Source organism: Strongylocentrotus purpuratus, unplaced genomic scaffold (genome assembly GCF_000002235.5).
Source record: "Strongylocentrotus purpuratus isolate Spur 01 unplaced genomic scaffold, Spur_5.0 spur5_scaffold_4, whole genome shotgun sequence".
NCBI classification, from domain to species: Eukaryota; Metazoa; Echinodermata; class Echinoidea; order Camarodonta; family Strongylocentrotidae; genus Strongylocentrotus; species Strongylocentrotus purpuratus.
In genome coordinates, this window is record NW_022145610.1 from 8492067 (window position 1) to 8507477 (window position 15411).

Here is a 15411-nt window from a genome sequence, read left to right on the forward strand (position 1 = left end):
AGAAGAAGAAGAGAAGAAGAAGAAGAAGAAGAAGAAGAAGAAGAAGAAGAAGAAGAAGAAGAAGAAGAAGAAGAAGAAGAAGAAGAAGAAGGGAAGAAGAAGAAGAAGAAGAAGAAGAAGAAGAAGAAGAAGAAGAAGAAGAAGAAGAAGAAGAAGAAGAAGAAGAAGAAGAAGAAGAAGAAGAAAGAAGAAGAAGAAGAAGAAGAAGAAGAAGAAGAAGAAGAAGAAGAAGAAGAAGAAGAAGAAGAAGAAGAGAAGAAGAAGAAGAAGAAGAAGAAGAAGAAGAAGAAGAAGAAGAAGAAGAAGAAGAAGAAGAAGAAGAAGAAGAAGAAGAAGAAGAAGAAGAAGAAGAAGAAGAAGAAGAAGAAGAAGAAGAAGAAGAAGAAGAAGAAGAAGAAGAAGAAGAAGAGAAGAAGAAGAAGAAGAAGAAGAAGAAGAAGAAGAAGAAGAAGAAGAAGAAGAAGAAGAAGAAGAAGAAGAAGAAGAAGAAGAAGAAGAAGAAGAAGAAGAAGAAGAAGAAGAGAAGAAGAAGAAGAAGAAAGCATGAAGTGAAAGAAAAGGAGGCAATCAGAGAAAGGGAAAAGGAAGAAAATTAGTTAATTAGAGAATAGGAGGGAAGATAAGATAGAAGAGAAGAAGAGGAGAGGAGGGAGCATTGGGATTTCTCTATTTATGCTCCAATAACCCTGAGATGAAGCAAGAGGCTAATGAGAGAGGACTACAGGCAGCTGGCTGGGGGTATCCTGCGACACCCAACCCCTCCATGCCTCGGAACCAGTCCAGCCAATCAACGATCATAAACTCAAGATCACAAACGGGAGGAGAACAAAACAACCTGAAGATTTTTAATAACTTATCACCTTCTTTCATTCATCAATGCCTAATTGTTAATTTACATATATTTATACAGATAACAGGAGATTAACTTAATGAAATGAGAATAACATTATGTTTTGACACTTGACACCAATACCTCCTAAAAGTACCTACCAAAGATCACAAACAGGAGAACATGGATACAGAATATGACATCAACCTGAAGATTTGTAATAACCTTTCAATGTCATCTTATCCCTTCATATTATCATAAATTTCAAATAGTTATGGGAATGAAGGAAATGATGATTGAGCAAATAAGAGTAAGACAATGTTCTAAAAATGAAAGTGTTTGAATATGGAAACCTACAATATACAAGAACCCATCTAAGCTGATTATCGATTGTAACCATATATCTGTACAATATATTGTAATCATCCTTTCCTCAGAAATTGTACCCTTCCTTTCACAATGAACTGTTATCACGATTTCCAAAGAAAATTGTAGAAGCGAATGGAAGACATGTCAATCATCATTCATGCCCCCTATCATGGAATCACCAAATCCTTTGATGACCTTGGTAAACCCAATTCCCTCCCTAAATGACCTCTTTGGTATTCCAAACTACAATAATATAAATATCCACTCTGTCCAATACCCCCTTTTCTTCTACCCTTCTTTGCATACCCTTCCCCACTATTCCTGTTGATGCAGTAGTTCGAAGTCCTATTCCCAACCATATCTACATGCCCTGTCCCACCTAAGCCCCTATGAGTAATTTTGAATTTTGGGAGACATTAAGAGATATTCCATCTACCATACCCCCCCCCCCAACATGACCTCTATCAATCTCACAACACAGCAATATAAAAACCCTGCCCCAACTCCTCAAGGATTCATTTTAAGAGGTACTGTATATCCCTGTCTTCTATCTTCCACACCCCCCCCCCCATTCAGATCAAAGGACCCATTCTTTTACATGCATTTACCTGCCCCCCCCCCCCCCCGGGTCCTCAACCCTCTCCCACCATACCCCCTTGTTGTCCCCTCATTTGTTTCACTGCTCTATTATTTCATGCCACAAATTCAAAGCCCTTCTTTCTTTGCCCACTTTATGACATCATATCAGCAAGAATGCTTATCTGGTTCCAATCAAGAAAACTCCTGGCCAATGAGGTTAACTATGCCCTCAGGCGCATTGACCCTCCACAGGGGTTTGTATTAGGACCTCTATTCTTCAAGCCTCCCCTCTTTTCCCCTTCTCCCTTCTTCTTCTTCTTCCCCAATTAGATTAAAGCTAAATACCACAGATTACTCACGATATATGAATTAATTTGCCCTGTGTATGACCAATTAGATTTTTTGTTTGCATCATTGTAATACCAAGAAAAGATAACAGCCACAACTGCAGAATGACTGATTTATTTTATGGATAAATAGGAAATTATATAAAATGAGAATGAATATTATCTGCATTAACAAGTTTTACAAAACTTTGTAACATGTTTAATTAAAACCTGCAAATATCAATGCTTGATGACACAGATGACATAGACTAATAAAACATGATTTCCAGGCAGAGATTTGAGTATATTAATTAAGATCCTCCTACCCTTGGACTCAAGCCAGGAAAAGGTTATCAAAGGCTCCTTTTTTTGAATGTCTTAACTTGAGCAGTCAAAAAAGGACATCTCATGAATCAATGAAATATTCTATACCACGGCATCCAAGTGAGTTTTCTTTTACAAACTGAACTTGATGCCGGCCCTTCTCCCTCTCTCCCTCTCTCCAGCCCCACTGAGTAATGGGATCGGTTTCATCTGTGTTATACCTTGGAATAATTCTCCATTATTCATCCACAGCTCATACAACCCCTCTCCCACAATCTTCTTCATTCCGCTATTTTACTTAATAATTAATAATCCCCTCACCAGCTCCCTATACCCCAGCGATATTTGTGTGTTAATCTCTGGCATTAGACATCAAATATTGCGATGGTTATATTTCCGCAAACGGGGCCTAGGGTTTTGGAGGGGGAGGACGGGCGTATCGGATTTCCAAGCTTTTGCGATATTGATATTCGCATCCCAAACGACTGCCTCGTGGCGATGAATATTAGGATGAATCCTTCTTTGACCCCCTGTGTATCTTTCCCCTTTGAAATCCTATCTTCCCCGCTTGTCAATACGTCAACGTAATACCGCTAATCATACGGGCCAATCGGATTTCCCGATGTATCGACTCTTCCGAAAAGATGACATCAACGTCTGACTCGAGCGGGGATCCCATCCACAAGAACACACATCATTTCTTCAAACATATTATGCGTAAATTTTTTATTTTGCGGGCTCACGGGGGACGGGTTGGCTTCGCGCCGGCTCCGAGCGCCGTGGCGACAAGAAATAACGTCGATAAACGACCCAAGGAGGGCGACGTTCGTGGCTGCAGCTTGTGCGTGAAATTCTAGCCCTCCCTTGATACTAATGTTACAGCACTGGGACCAATTACCACGGTAAGGTAACACATGACGGGGACATCCACACAGACTAAGGGTGCGGAAAGTAAGACGGTCGCGTGAGAAACGACACGGGGCGCCGCCGCAGCGCTGGGACGCATGCAGTATTGAAATCCTCTTTGGACGCGTACACCAAATTAACTCCAATGCTATACTATACCTTCAGGATAAACACTCTAATAACAAAGGAAGCCATATTATAGAGGGGAAGGAGAGTGGGCCAAGGCTGAACTTGAAACAATTATTAATCCTGGCAACCCTGTAATAATACATCTTACAAGGAATTAATAGATTTCCTCTCTTTGAATCTTAAACCTCAATTTATGCTTTTAACAGAGAAATGTCTCTGCTTTAAATAAGCCAAATAACAATTTTGGCTTACACTATTTAAGATTAAAGTCATAGCCAACACAAAAAGAATTTCTACAGTAGCTATGGCTTGGAAACACCATCATTCAGAAGTGCAATAAGGAAGGAGGACTTTATTTAAAATTGGCAAAGAGGAAGGAAAAATTGCTTGAAAATAGTCAAATAAGACTTTTGCCCTGCGATTGTTGTGATTCAAATGATGGTTGACAAAACAGCTTTGCGAAAAGCAATGACTGCAAAGATCATATTTCACATGTGCATTCAGGGTGGGGAACTTTCTTGAAGATATTTATAGGGACTCTGCTCTCAAAATGTTATCCATAACTCTATCGTTTCTATCATTTTCATTTCAGTGTTTGAATACTCCAGAACTGTTATAATTTTAATCTCCATAGAGATACATAATAAACACAATATTCCTCAAGTAATGTTCTATGTGCCCTGCCTACTACTGCCAGACAACTACTTGCCGTTTTTTTCCTGCTCTTAAAAATGTGAAATTTCTGGCCAATTATTTGCAGTCCCACTTTTAGCTGCAGTAATGATTAACCAAAGTCAAATATTGGCAGAGTAGAAAAGGCTGGCGTGCCTTGTCAGCTCGATAATGAACTGGATGAAGAAAAGAAAAAGGAAATGGTTTGAAGAAGAAAAGGAGAAAGGAGAGAGGGAGTAAGAGGCATACAGAGAAAGAGGGGGAGAAAGAGGATGAAGGGACAAAGAAGGGAGACAGAGGGAGGATTGAGAATGAGAGAGACAGAGAGAGGGGGAGAGGGAGGGAGAGAGAAACATGAGATAGAGGGAAACAGAGAAAGATTGAGAGATGGGGAAGAGATATAGAGTAATGGGGAAAATATCATATTTTGCCTGATGGGGGGAGGGGGGGGGGGGCTTAATTAATTCAAATGCTCCAGTAATAACACACTGGTTAGGTAATATAATATTTAGAATTTTCATTCATTTGTTTTCTCTCTATTCCATAGGCTAACACAAACATTAATTGTATATTAATAAATCCCATTGGTACAATGTACATTGTGATGAAATAATAACATTACAAATATTATATCCTATGACGTAAATATATGATTGATGAATGGAATATAACTCATTCATGTGTTTTAATACCATCATAAAATTGATCGATACAACCAACTCTTAACTGTGCACGTATGCCGGGTAATATCACTTTACTGTGTTTCAAAAGCTTAAGAAATGGAGTAAATTTCTTACAAGAAAAACGTTGTCATGAGAGAATGGTATTTACTGACAGAGGGATAAAGGCAGTAACTCCACGATAACTATTAAAGATAAACTCCAGTACTGGTAAAAAAAAAAAAAAAATTCTCACAGAATCAAACGAAACTTATGAGTAATGAGCATAGAAAGACAAGGAAATCAAGGTAGTACTAGCCCCGACACCATGTGTGTTGTCCCATGTATAGCTTTCTATGTGAGTGCTTGTTCCATTACCAAGGCTCGGTTAAATTTATTATGATTTTGATGACTCCAGAACCTTGTAGTGCACACCAATACTTACATGCTACATGATCAACTGTTTCTGATCCTTTCCACACCTTTTCTTTCACAATGCAATCGCATTACCAGTACTCAAGTTTATCTTTAATGTCTTTCTGGCTCTCTCTCATAATGCAGATATTTATTTGTTTAAAGTAAAAAGGGGAGCATTGTAATCATTTTCAAAGCCCATAAAGAAATAATCCCATAAAATATAGAGAGAAAAAAAACCTTACTGTTATCAGTAAGTTTATTTTCACTGAGTCAATTGTAAAACAATCTTATCACAAAAGAATAATATTGACTTGAACCAGTAGATAAAGATGTATTTACCCAGATATCAAATTAAAGGGGTATGCTTGAATGGGATCAGGATCTTGGACAGCATTTTTTGTTACATTTGGGAACAGTTAGGTCTGTAAGACTGTAATTAACTGAAATTAAACTGATGTTACTTTTTAGAAAAATCTTATACTACATTAAAAAATATAGACCAGAGATTTTTTTACGATGCTCTTAATTGAACATTTGACATGGCTATAACTTAAAGATAAAGGTAAGTTCTGGTCATCCGATTGCATTGTGAAAGAAAAGGTGTGGAATGGATCAGAAAAAGTTGATCATGTAGCATGTAAGTATTGGTGTGTACTGCAAGGTTCTGGAGTCATCAAAATCATAATAAATTTGGCCCAGTCTTGGTAAAGTAACAATCACTGTACATAGAAAGATGTATATGGGACTACACAAATGGTGTCGGGGCTACTAACCTTGATTTCCTAATTTTTCTATGCTCATTACTTAGCCAGTATACATTTTCTACCAAAATTGATTGGCAAATGACATTTATTTGTAATCTTGAACATTCAGTGTAAGTTTTGTTTGATACTGTGAGAATTCATTTTTTTTTTTTTTTACCAGAACTCACCTTTTATCTTTAAATAAAATTATTGATTGATAAATCTTAAAATTCAAGATGAAGGTGCTACGAAAAATTCACAATAAAGGTAAAAATAACTTTCAATATGAATAAGAGAACTTATATTTGTGCTAAGAATTAAATCATGTCCAATTTTAGATATATATTTCCTATAATCATTTGACAATTGTCCATGTCTTTGCAAATTTTGTAATGTGACTTGAAGGCCTATTTGCATTAGCAGCTTGTGCTTATTCTGCGATGAATCTGCAGTTAGTCAGCACCAAACCAAAACAAATAAAGATATAGGGCACACAAATGGTGACGGTTTCTATCAGTAAATGACGATTAAAAGTGTAAATTTTATTCACATTTCATGCTGACAAGTTTGATATATTTGATGGCTACATTATGATGCATCAGATGAAAATGAAGGCATGATAGGGCTTCTAATGGGACAGATTCTTCGTCCTCAAAAACGAGGGTAAAGGAGGGTGAACAAGAGAGAGATACAGAGTGGCAGACAGAGGGGAGATAGAGACAGAGACACAGAGAGAGAGAGAGAGAGAGAGGGGAGAGGGGGGAGAGGGGGGAGGGGTGGAACAGACAGCACTATCCAGACAGAGTGAGAGAGAAGAGGGAGGAAATAATGTGGATAAAAAGAAAGAGAAAGAGAGAACAAATAAACTCAGAGAAAACGATGCTGTGGAAGACAGGAACCATTATAAATACATACAAAAAAGCTCGTCTTGTGTTCCATGGTAGAATTTGAAAATCACAGAACAAGGACTGTCACTGACATAAGAAGTTCATTTTAAGCAGGCTTAATATCCTCATGAAAAAAAAACCAACTCTTTTTAATGCATTTAGATAATGAGTATGGCAAGGAACAACAACAAATGCACAATGTGCCTCCCCCCCCCCCACTCCTATCACTACCATAAACTTTGTTTCCAGAACACCAGAGACTTGATGCGATCTGTAAAATATACCATTGGCTTGAACTAGCCTGCCTGTCTGAGCACAGGGCTATTAGTACATTCCACGAAGCCGACGGCCCACTGATTTGTAAAAGTTGCCTTCGTTGCCCAGCTGTGCGGGGGAAAATACTCGCTCCCTGCCAAGCGATATTCCGCCATAAATTGAACCCCCACTGCAACAGGGTTGCAGTCAGGAGCCAAGGGCCAAGGTCAAAGGTCAATGCTCGGTAGAGTAAATGGAGGTGGGGGAGCTAGCCATTACTTGTACAGTTTGCGCAATGCATTTGGCTTAGCTCTAGACTGTATAATAATCATAGGGCTATCTATGGTCTCGTTATGTTGTGTTATTTATCGTTTCCACGTAGCCTGTATACATGAACATATTCCCAATGAATCATATTGATAGACTATCATCAAGCATATAGCTCTATGCTACTGCATTTGATCTTGAAATGGGGTCTGTTAAGTCAACTCTCATGGCATTATTGAAGTTCAAATATTATTTGGAAATATTTAGAAAAGATTTTGAGGAACTTCAACAACAACATAATTTGAATGCTTATTCATGAATCACAGAGAGTACAAACAAAATGATATTTAGGTCAATTAATATCTGGGCTATGATAAGAGTAAGAAGCAAGAGGGTTTTTCACTGTTTTTCTATTAAATTTCATAATTCATAATAGATTCAGGCCCTAAAGATACGTAACTCTTCACCGATCCTTCAGTGCTTATAGATGTATCATAATCAAATCCACTTTACTCTCAGCATCTAAAAATTAAAACCATACTTATTCTACCCTAAGCCACAAAAAATGCTGTTCCTGGTTTTTATAAACCTCATAAGGAACTTACTTCAGCGATTTGGTAAATACTTGATAAATACGGACCAGATGTGCGTGCGGTTCCCAATCCCATCGATGAAATTAACTGATAAAAACTTGAAATTTGGAAGTCATGTTAGCGATAATTGGCTTGCAAACTGATACAGGGAAAGACACAGAACTAGATTTCGTGAAAGTTGAAATTTCAGTCATTTCGTGTTGAAGCAAATTGAAAAGTTGTCTGCCACTATATCATAGAGGCATTAATACCCACTCAGCCATTTGGAAGAGCCCATACCTGTAGTAATTGCAAAATTCAAAAATTCATATAACCTTCTCATTTTTTGTCCAATTTCATTCAAACTTTAACCAGTCTACTTCTCTGATTTGTCTGCTTTCTTCTAGGTTACTTTGCGATCAAGGTAGGATATCCCTTTAATCCAAGTAGTTCAGTTTACATATTTTGAAAAACAAAGCTGTGATTTACTTCGTACATGCCCCATCCCCCTTGCATATCCCTGCTACTCATTAATTTTCATTGTGATCAATTCTCGAGTGTTTATCACGGCAATTCTCTGTCAGGGCTATAAAAAATTAACCTGTATTTTGCTCATTTGGTAGGTTCCAAACCACCCGGCTTGCATGCACGGACAGGGGCGAGGGAGGAAGTCGCGGAGAAGCGGAGGAGGGAGGGCAGGCAGGTCGGCGTATTTGTTTTGGCGAGTGGAGGTAACGTTTCTGAAAGCGTTTTGCCTACTGCCATCACCAACACTGAAAGGCCGAGTAATCAGACTGATGAGACTAAATGGAATCCAAGATAAACACTGCCCTCCCTCCCGCTTGCCACCGCCGCCACCGCGGACCTTGTCTCACTCACTCTCAGTCTGTTTTACCGTGACCTCCTGGGGTCATGCAGGGGTTGATGGGAAGGGCCATTTTCGGAATGACTAATGAGGTGGGCGGTATGATTTCTTCGCTAGTTACAGGACCCTGTTTCATAAAAATTGTTTATCAACAAGTTACAACAACTGTAATAAGCTACGGAAATCAAAGCATCCGATTGGCTGAGAGCAAGATTTATCATCCAAATTAAGCATTCATTGTTGATAACAAGGGCCCTGACTCAATGGTTCCATTATTTTATATAATATTAAATACCAGTTCAAACTATCTACAAGTCTGAAGATCTAATGATTTTTACACACCTTTTTTTCACAAGTATTAACCCCCCCCCCCCCCCCCTGCAAAAACAACAAACAAAAACAGTGGCTAATCACTAATTTCAATATATATTCCTTTACAGAATGTTTTGAAGGTGACAACCATAGCATTTGTATATGTGGTGATCATCTTAGAAAAAACATGTTTCATAAAAACTTAGGACTAGCTCTGTGAGGCCCACAGGGAAAAAAATTAACATGAAAAATCAATGGCATTGGGGAATTGAAGTAAACAAGAGCATTGAATCTGAAAATCAAGCTACCTAGAATGAGTTCCCTGCTAAATGTAAATCAATTTTATTCAGACTTTTTGAAAAACTACCTTCCTGACATATGACATAATTTCCTAGATCACTTCCTATGCTGACAGCAAATGGCTCGGTGAGGGGAGGGGGGGGGGGTGAAGCTTGTTTCGTCTAACAGGTATAGGTACTATCCCTCCTAATCCTAGGTCATCTACAAATTTACCCTACTTAGACTTTCAAGGAGATTGTTGGTGCCCCCAACACAGGGTTCCACAGTATTTTGTTGTCTCCCCCCCCCCCCCCCACCCCCTTTTTTATTTTTTATATATATATATTTTTATTTTATTTTTTTTTTTTTTGGGGGGGGGGGGGGGGTGGTCCAGACTGAAAGTTTAAGGTGTGTATGGGGGCCCTTGTTCAAAATTCCATCTTCTTACCCATTGGGAAGGGGGTAAGACCCCCATTAGTGTCGAACCCTGCACGACAGCAATGGGAACATGCCGAGTGGACAAGCGATGGGGGTACCTATACCCCTATAACTCGATGAAAAATGAGAACAGGAAAAGGCAAATTATGGGAGCAACTGCGAAATTCAAGGTGAACAGAATGAAACATTTCCTGTCGGAATTTGCACCCCTGTCGATGACGGCTAAGTTCATGGAGATTGGAAATAAAATCATAACATTTCATCCGATGAGAGTTAGAAGGGCGTTAACTCGTTTACTTTCACGCAGAGTTACGGCTCTTTTGCCTCTAAGCACACAATTTCAAAAGCTTTGGGCAAGTTTCCTACTCCGGGAGGAGAACTCATAGGGGTCATATCTAGGATCACTCTGTTTTCAGTGCAATCTACTCTTTCAAAAAAAGAACTTGGTTAAAGTTGAAAATTATTTCTACACATCTATTAATCGGGGAGCATTTTATGTTATTCTTTTCATGTAATATTCCAACTCATATTCATCCACACAGGATTAAAACAGAACAAAACAAAACGATGCTGGCTCACAACTTTTTGTTCAACCCTCTCCCATACTTGATACTCTTTTTATCTTCATTTCTCCCTGAATGCCCTTTTAAAAATCAATTTGACTGCATAGAAAAGAAATATTAAAGAAAATACATATCAAAGACAGGATATTCATAGCGTAATACAGGGACTTCATGATCAAGACTATGAACAGCCCAATTTTGGAGCTACTTGGCATTTAGTATTAATCATAATCTAAAAGGTCACGATCAAATTTTCAAAATCATGACTGTATAGATACTTAATTCCGACATAGACACAAAGACACAGAGACACAGATAGCTTTCTGTCTCCAGTAATCATTGTCACAGTGAAACATAGTTTGTTCAGAGCGAGGGAATTTTTACGCAATCTGAAATAATTTGTAACGACTAACAAAACAAAAGCCATGCAAATCTAGCTTTGCAATCGTATTAACAGATTATAGTGATATTCATCTTTTCTTCCTATCCGAAAGGGAAATTTATTACCAGAGTCTGAATTAGTAAATCAAATATACATGTAGAAAGAAAAGGTAAAATATATCTGGATTACAAAGCCAATTTTGTTGGGTGCTAGGCAGAACTCTAAGAGATCTATATTCTTTTCATGAGATACAATGGAATCTGATTTGAAATGGAAATCTTTTAAAATGATATGAATTGCACTTTCTAATGAAAATACAACTTGGAACATGACTAAAATGTGAAGATGAGAATCATGAAAAACAAGTACATTATCTACGTTAACATGCAAAATGAGCATCCCATAAGTAGTATGTTAGGAGGTCTACCCACTGTATATGGACTTAAATCTTTAGCTGGAAAAGAATGTGGTTTTCTATCCAATATTCTCATAGCGTCCCAAGTTGGCTGATACTGGTTCTTTATCAAGTTCTAGTCTAAAACAACGCTCAGAATGTGTTTCACTGCATCAATTTTTGTTAAAAATAGATTATTCTAAGTCACTATTTTCTAGTTAAAAAGTGCTTTCCTGTACAATACCCATATTGGAAAAATGAGTCAATAACATCTTAAAATGTATACAGCTATCAATTCAAAACATCATACTTTTTTCCAAGTCTGAATGGGGGGGGGGGGGTGTAGGACTTGATGTGTGAACACAACTGCTGACTTTTAGGAAGATCTCCTCTAACCCATCTTCATTTTCACTATCTCTATGTCTTTCTTCTTCTCTCACTCGCTATTCTGTCAACTTTTTCCCCGGCAAGTGAGAAGTTGGAGATAGAATCTCAGATTCCAACAAGTGTCAATTTCCCAATCCGGGATAATGTTAGCGTTCACATTCCTGACACTAAATCTATATACACTTCTCTTTTCGTCTGACGCGAGATGGAACGAAAGAAGAATCATTTTTGCAAACATACATCTGTAACTTTCTTTAGTATACAAAGTACATTATTAAAGTGCATGTATAATCCTAATTAAAAACATTTTTCCGGAAGGGCAGCGAGTGGAATTTTGGCAATTTTTTCTTGATAGAATTGTGAATGTGAGCTCAAGACAATTGCCCCCGTCAGATAATAAAGGCTCAAAGATAAGCAGAAGATGCTTGACAGATCCTGTGAGGAGTTGAGCGTCATTTAGCTTGGGTTATCCCCCGACGCTTGCAATGAAATTTGATAAAAATCCCTTGAAACAGAAGGGTAATCCTCCAGGACTCCGGCGTGAAAATGTGTGCATATTTCTATGAATGCTTCCAGGATGGTTCCTCTCTGTCGCCCTCTCCCTTTGACGCTCTTACATGCTTGGGGACGGGTAGAAAATAATGGAGAGGGACAAGTGGAGAAGATCTCCGCTGGGATGAGAGAGAGAGATCCAAGCCCGCCAGCTGAAAATGTCAATGTTGTTTTTCTGAGATTACCCCAACTTTCTGTGTTCATCCCACGACGGCCACGCCGTGAATATTAAGCAGGATGGGGAGGGTCTCATGAATTCACTTTTTATCCTGCCTTCTGCCGATCAATGTCACCAAAGGATACCCCAGGATTTAACCCACTCTACTTTCTAAAAAAAAAAAGCAAAGAGTCCAATTTCTCATGACTTTATCTAAGGGGATTTGTAGCCTTATACCCCTTCTATGTTATTTGTTCTAAACCTATTCAAAATGTTAGTCCAGAGACCAATACCCAACCAGTTATTCTTCCAACATCTGAAATTCAAGAGATCATTTTGCAGGCATTACAGTCAGCCTCGCGATCAAGATTGGTGTCGATGTCAAAGTCAATGTCGAACTCAATGTCAGACGCAATGATCTTTGACGACTTAAATACTAGTCATGTTCAAGTCTTTCTCAGCCGGCCCTAGCTGGCAAATCTTGTGTACAGCAATGATAAAATCACTATTCCATCTTTGTTTTTATTGTTGTTATCGTTATTATCATTATCATCATTGTTTTCATCATCATCATCACTATCATTATCATCATTGTTTTCATCATCGTCATTACAATCATCTTCTAATATTTTAATCACCTTCCTCATCAAGCCAAACATCAGTAATCATGCTATCAACATGCCCCAAAACAGCAACTGCATTAATCTTAATGGACTGTATAATGCTTTTACAATCAACTATCGCTTTGTAATCAAAACTGTACTGAATGCAATTTTAAAATCAACTATTCATTTTCATGTTAATAACTTTTAGGATTGTGATTTTTGTTTTCTTCCATCAAGTTTCTCATAACCAGTGAAAATGATGACAGTGATCGCTCATAAAGCTTGCCTAATTAATGAAGTCCTGAATCGAAATGACTAAAGCAAGGCGTAGGGACCCACCTAATGACTAATTACCATGGAAACAGCCTCTGCATAACACTGACTAAACATCAACAATGTACGGTGAAGAATAGAAATAGACAACTCTAATTTACTCAGCCCCAATAACATACCTTTTAATTTTAAGTGGATTATCAAACATCATATGATTTTATTAACAGGTAATATATCAGTATATTCCAAAAGCAATATACTTTGATCCTACAACTGCCAGTTAATTACATAACTACATTGACCAATTATATTCCTGCAATAACAAGTTATATTATCATATGTATTACTGTTACTGTTTCCCAAATGCACATACATATTATCTGTTGAATGTCAGAGGGGTGTTCACTATTATAGACTTATACTTCACAATTTTTAGCGCCCTTCTGGCTCTCGGCAAAAAAATTTCTTCTCAATCATATATCTAGCCGGACAGATGTTCGCTCTTGTTTTATAGGGTCCTTCTGGCACTCAGAAGACAATACAGTATCAGAACCATGTTCAGTTCCACAGCAAATATTATCTTTCGTTCAGTGCCAAAAGGGCATTAAGTCTGTGTTACTGTTAAACTACCTGTCTACGAGTTATCGCTCTATGGCTCTCAACAGAATGTATTTTTGTCACTTCTCCTTAATTCAAGCTGATGCAGAACAATGTGACCTACATCTCTACAACTCCATGAAAACCACACTGTCTTTTAGTCAATGAATTACAACTCTCCACCTCATAAAGCCACATACTATTCCCAACCCACAAACAAAATCTCAAGATATATTTTTAGCCATGACGTACACTTCCATTTAAATTTTGAATTAAAACCGTCCTACTCATCGTGCCAGGTACAATCTTTAACCAAAGAAACAAACTTTCCTCGATACATTTTTGGACATGATCTGTTCTTGGATTTGCACATAACCATGCATCCAAGGACACCATGTTTCCCCATCCTCCAATTAATAACACACCTCCACTCACGAATGTCTGTGGACCCTAGCAACGCTGGTATAACCATCCTAAAGCAAGTGGAGCGTAGAGCGTCAGCAAAGCGTTTCCCCCGTACCCAAGGGAAAAAAAAGAAACGGGAGAATGCAGCTGCTTTTGGAAAGCGATATATAAATTTGTAGCATCTTGTTCTGAAGGTTAGGGTAATGTCATAAGAGAGGACTACCGTTTTGATGCTCAATACTTGAACCGGCCTAGTATAGTGAAGATGTAGAGCAAAAGTCAAAAACATCTATAAAAAAAAACTATTGGGTATGCATGGACAAGAATGAGATTATCTCTATCAGGGTTCTATGCATAGTCTAGTCTAATATAGTCTACAACATACGAGTTGCCATGGCAATGTGCTTTGTAGCTATGTCCAAAATGTCTTACTATATACCGGTAGCCTACATATCATCTGCTGGGAGATAGAACAGCGTTAACTCTCCTCTCCATGTATGTAAAAATGATACAAGTTAAAATCCTTCTGGCTCTCAGCTTTCAATAAGGAGTGACAAGTGTGTGCCACATCCATAACACCAAAGAAACACAACAGTGATGAGCGCCAGAAGGGCCCTTAACTCATATTATTTGCCACAGTGTGGCTCACAGCAAAAGAGATGCTGTTTTCATGACAGTACAAGCTTAGGAATAGACAGAACACAGAATATCAATTCAACGAGACTGGGCAACACTTTTAGTGGGTTTTTCCCTGTCAAATAATTTTACTTGGTTCTTACACAAATTCAAGTAAGTAACAAAAAAAATACAAAAACAACAAAAACAAATGTGTGATAATAATTGGAATGTCAAATATGACACAGCGGGCAGAGATAGGAATCAATAGTTAAAAACCAATGCATACTAATCTTGTACAACATTAATTCAAAAATCTTCAACCAATTTTATTCCCTCATGATGATCATCTCATATTAATTGAAACATTAACACCTCAAATGTGGCCTGATAGCTTGAGCATGAAGCAATCAAATAAATCATACTTTATCCCGATTCATAATCCAATCTGTAATCGCTGCCATTAAGCTGCTGCAGTTTACCGATTTCCCTCGCTCATGGGGCCAATAAACGACATTTACCTCGGCCGTATAACCCTCATTTCGATATCATCCCCATTTACTTATAATAATTTCATAATTTCGATCACAAGCACTTGGAAATGGGGAATTACTGAGCAAGTGGAGGGTGTCGTAGAGACGAAAATGAAGTCG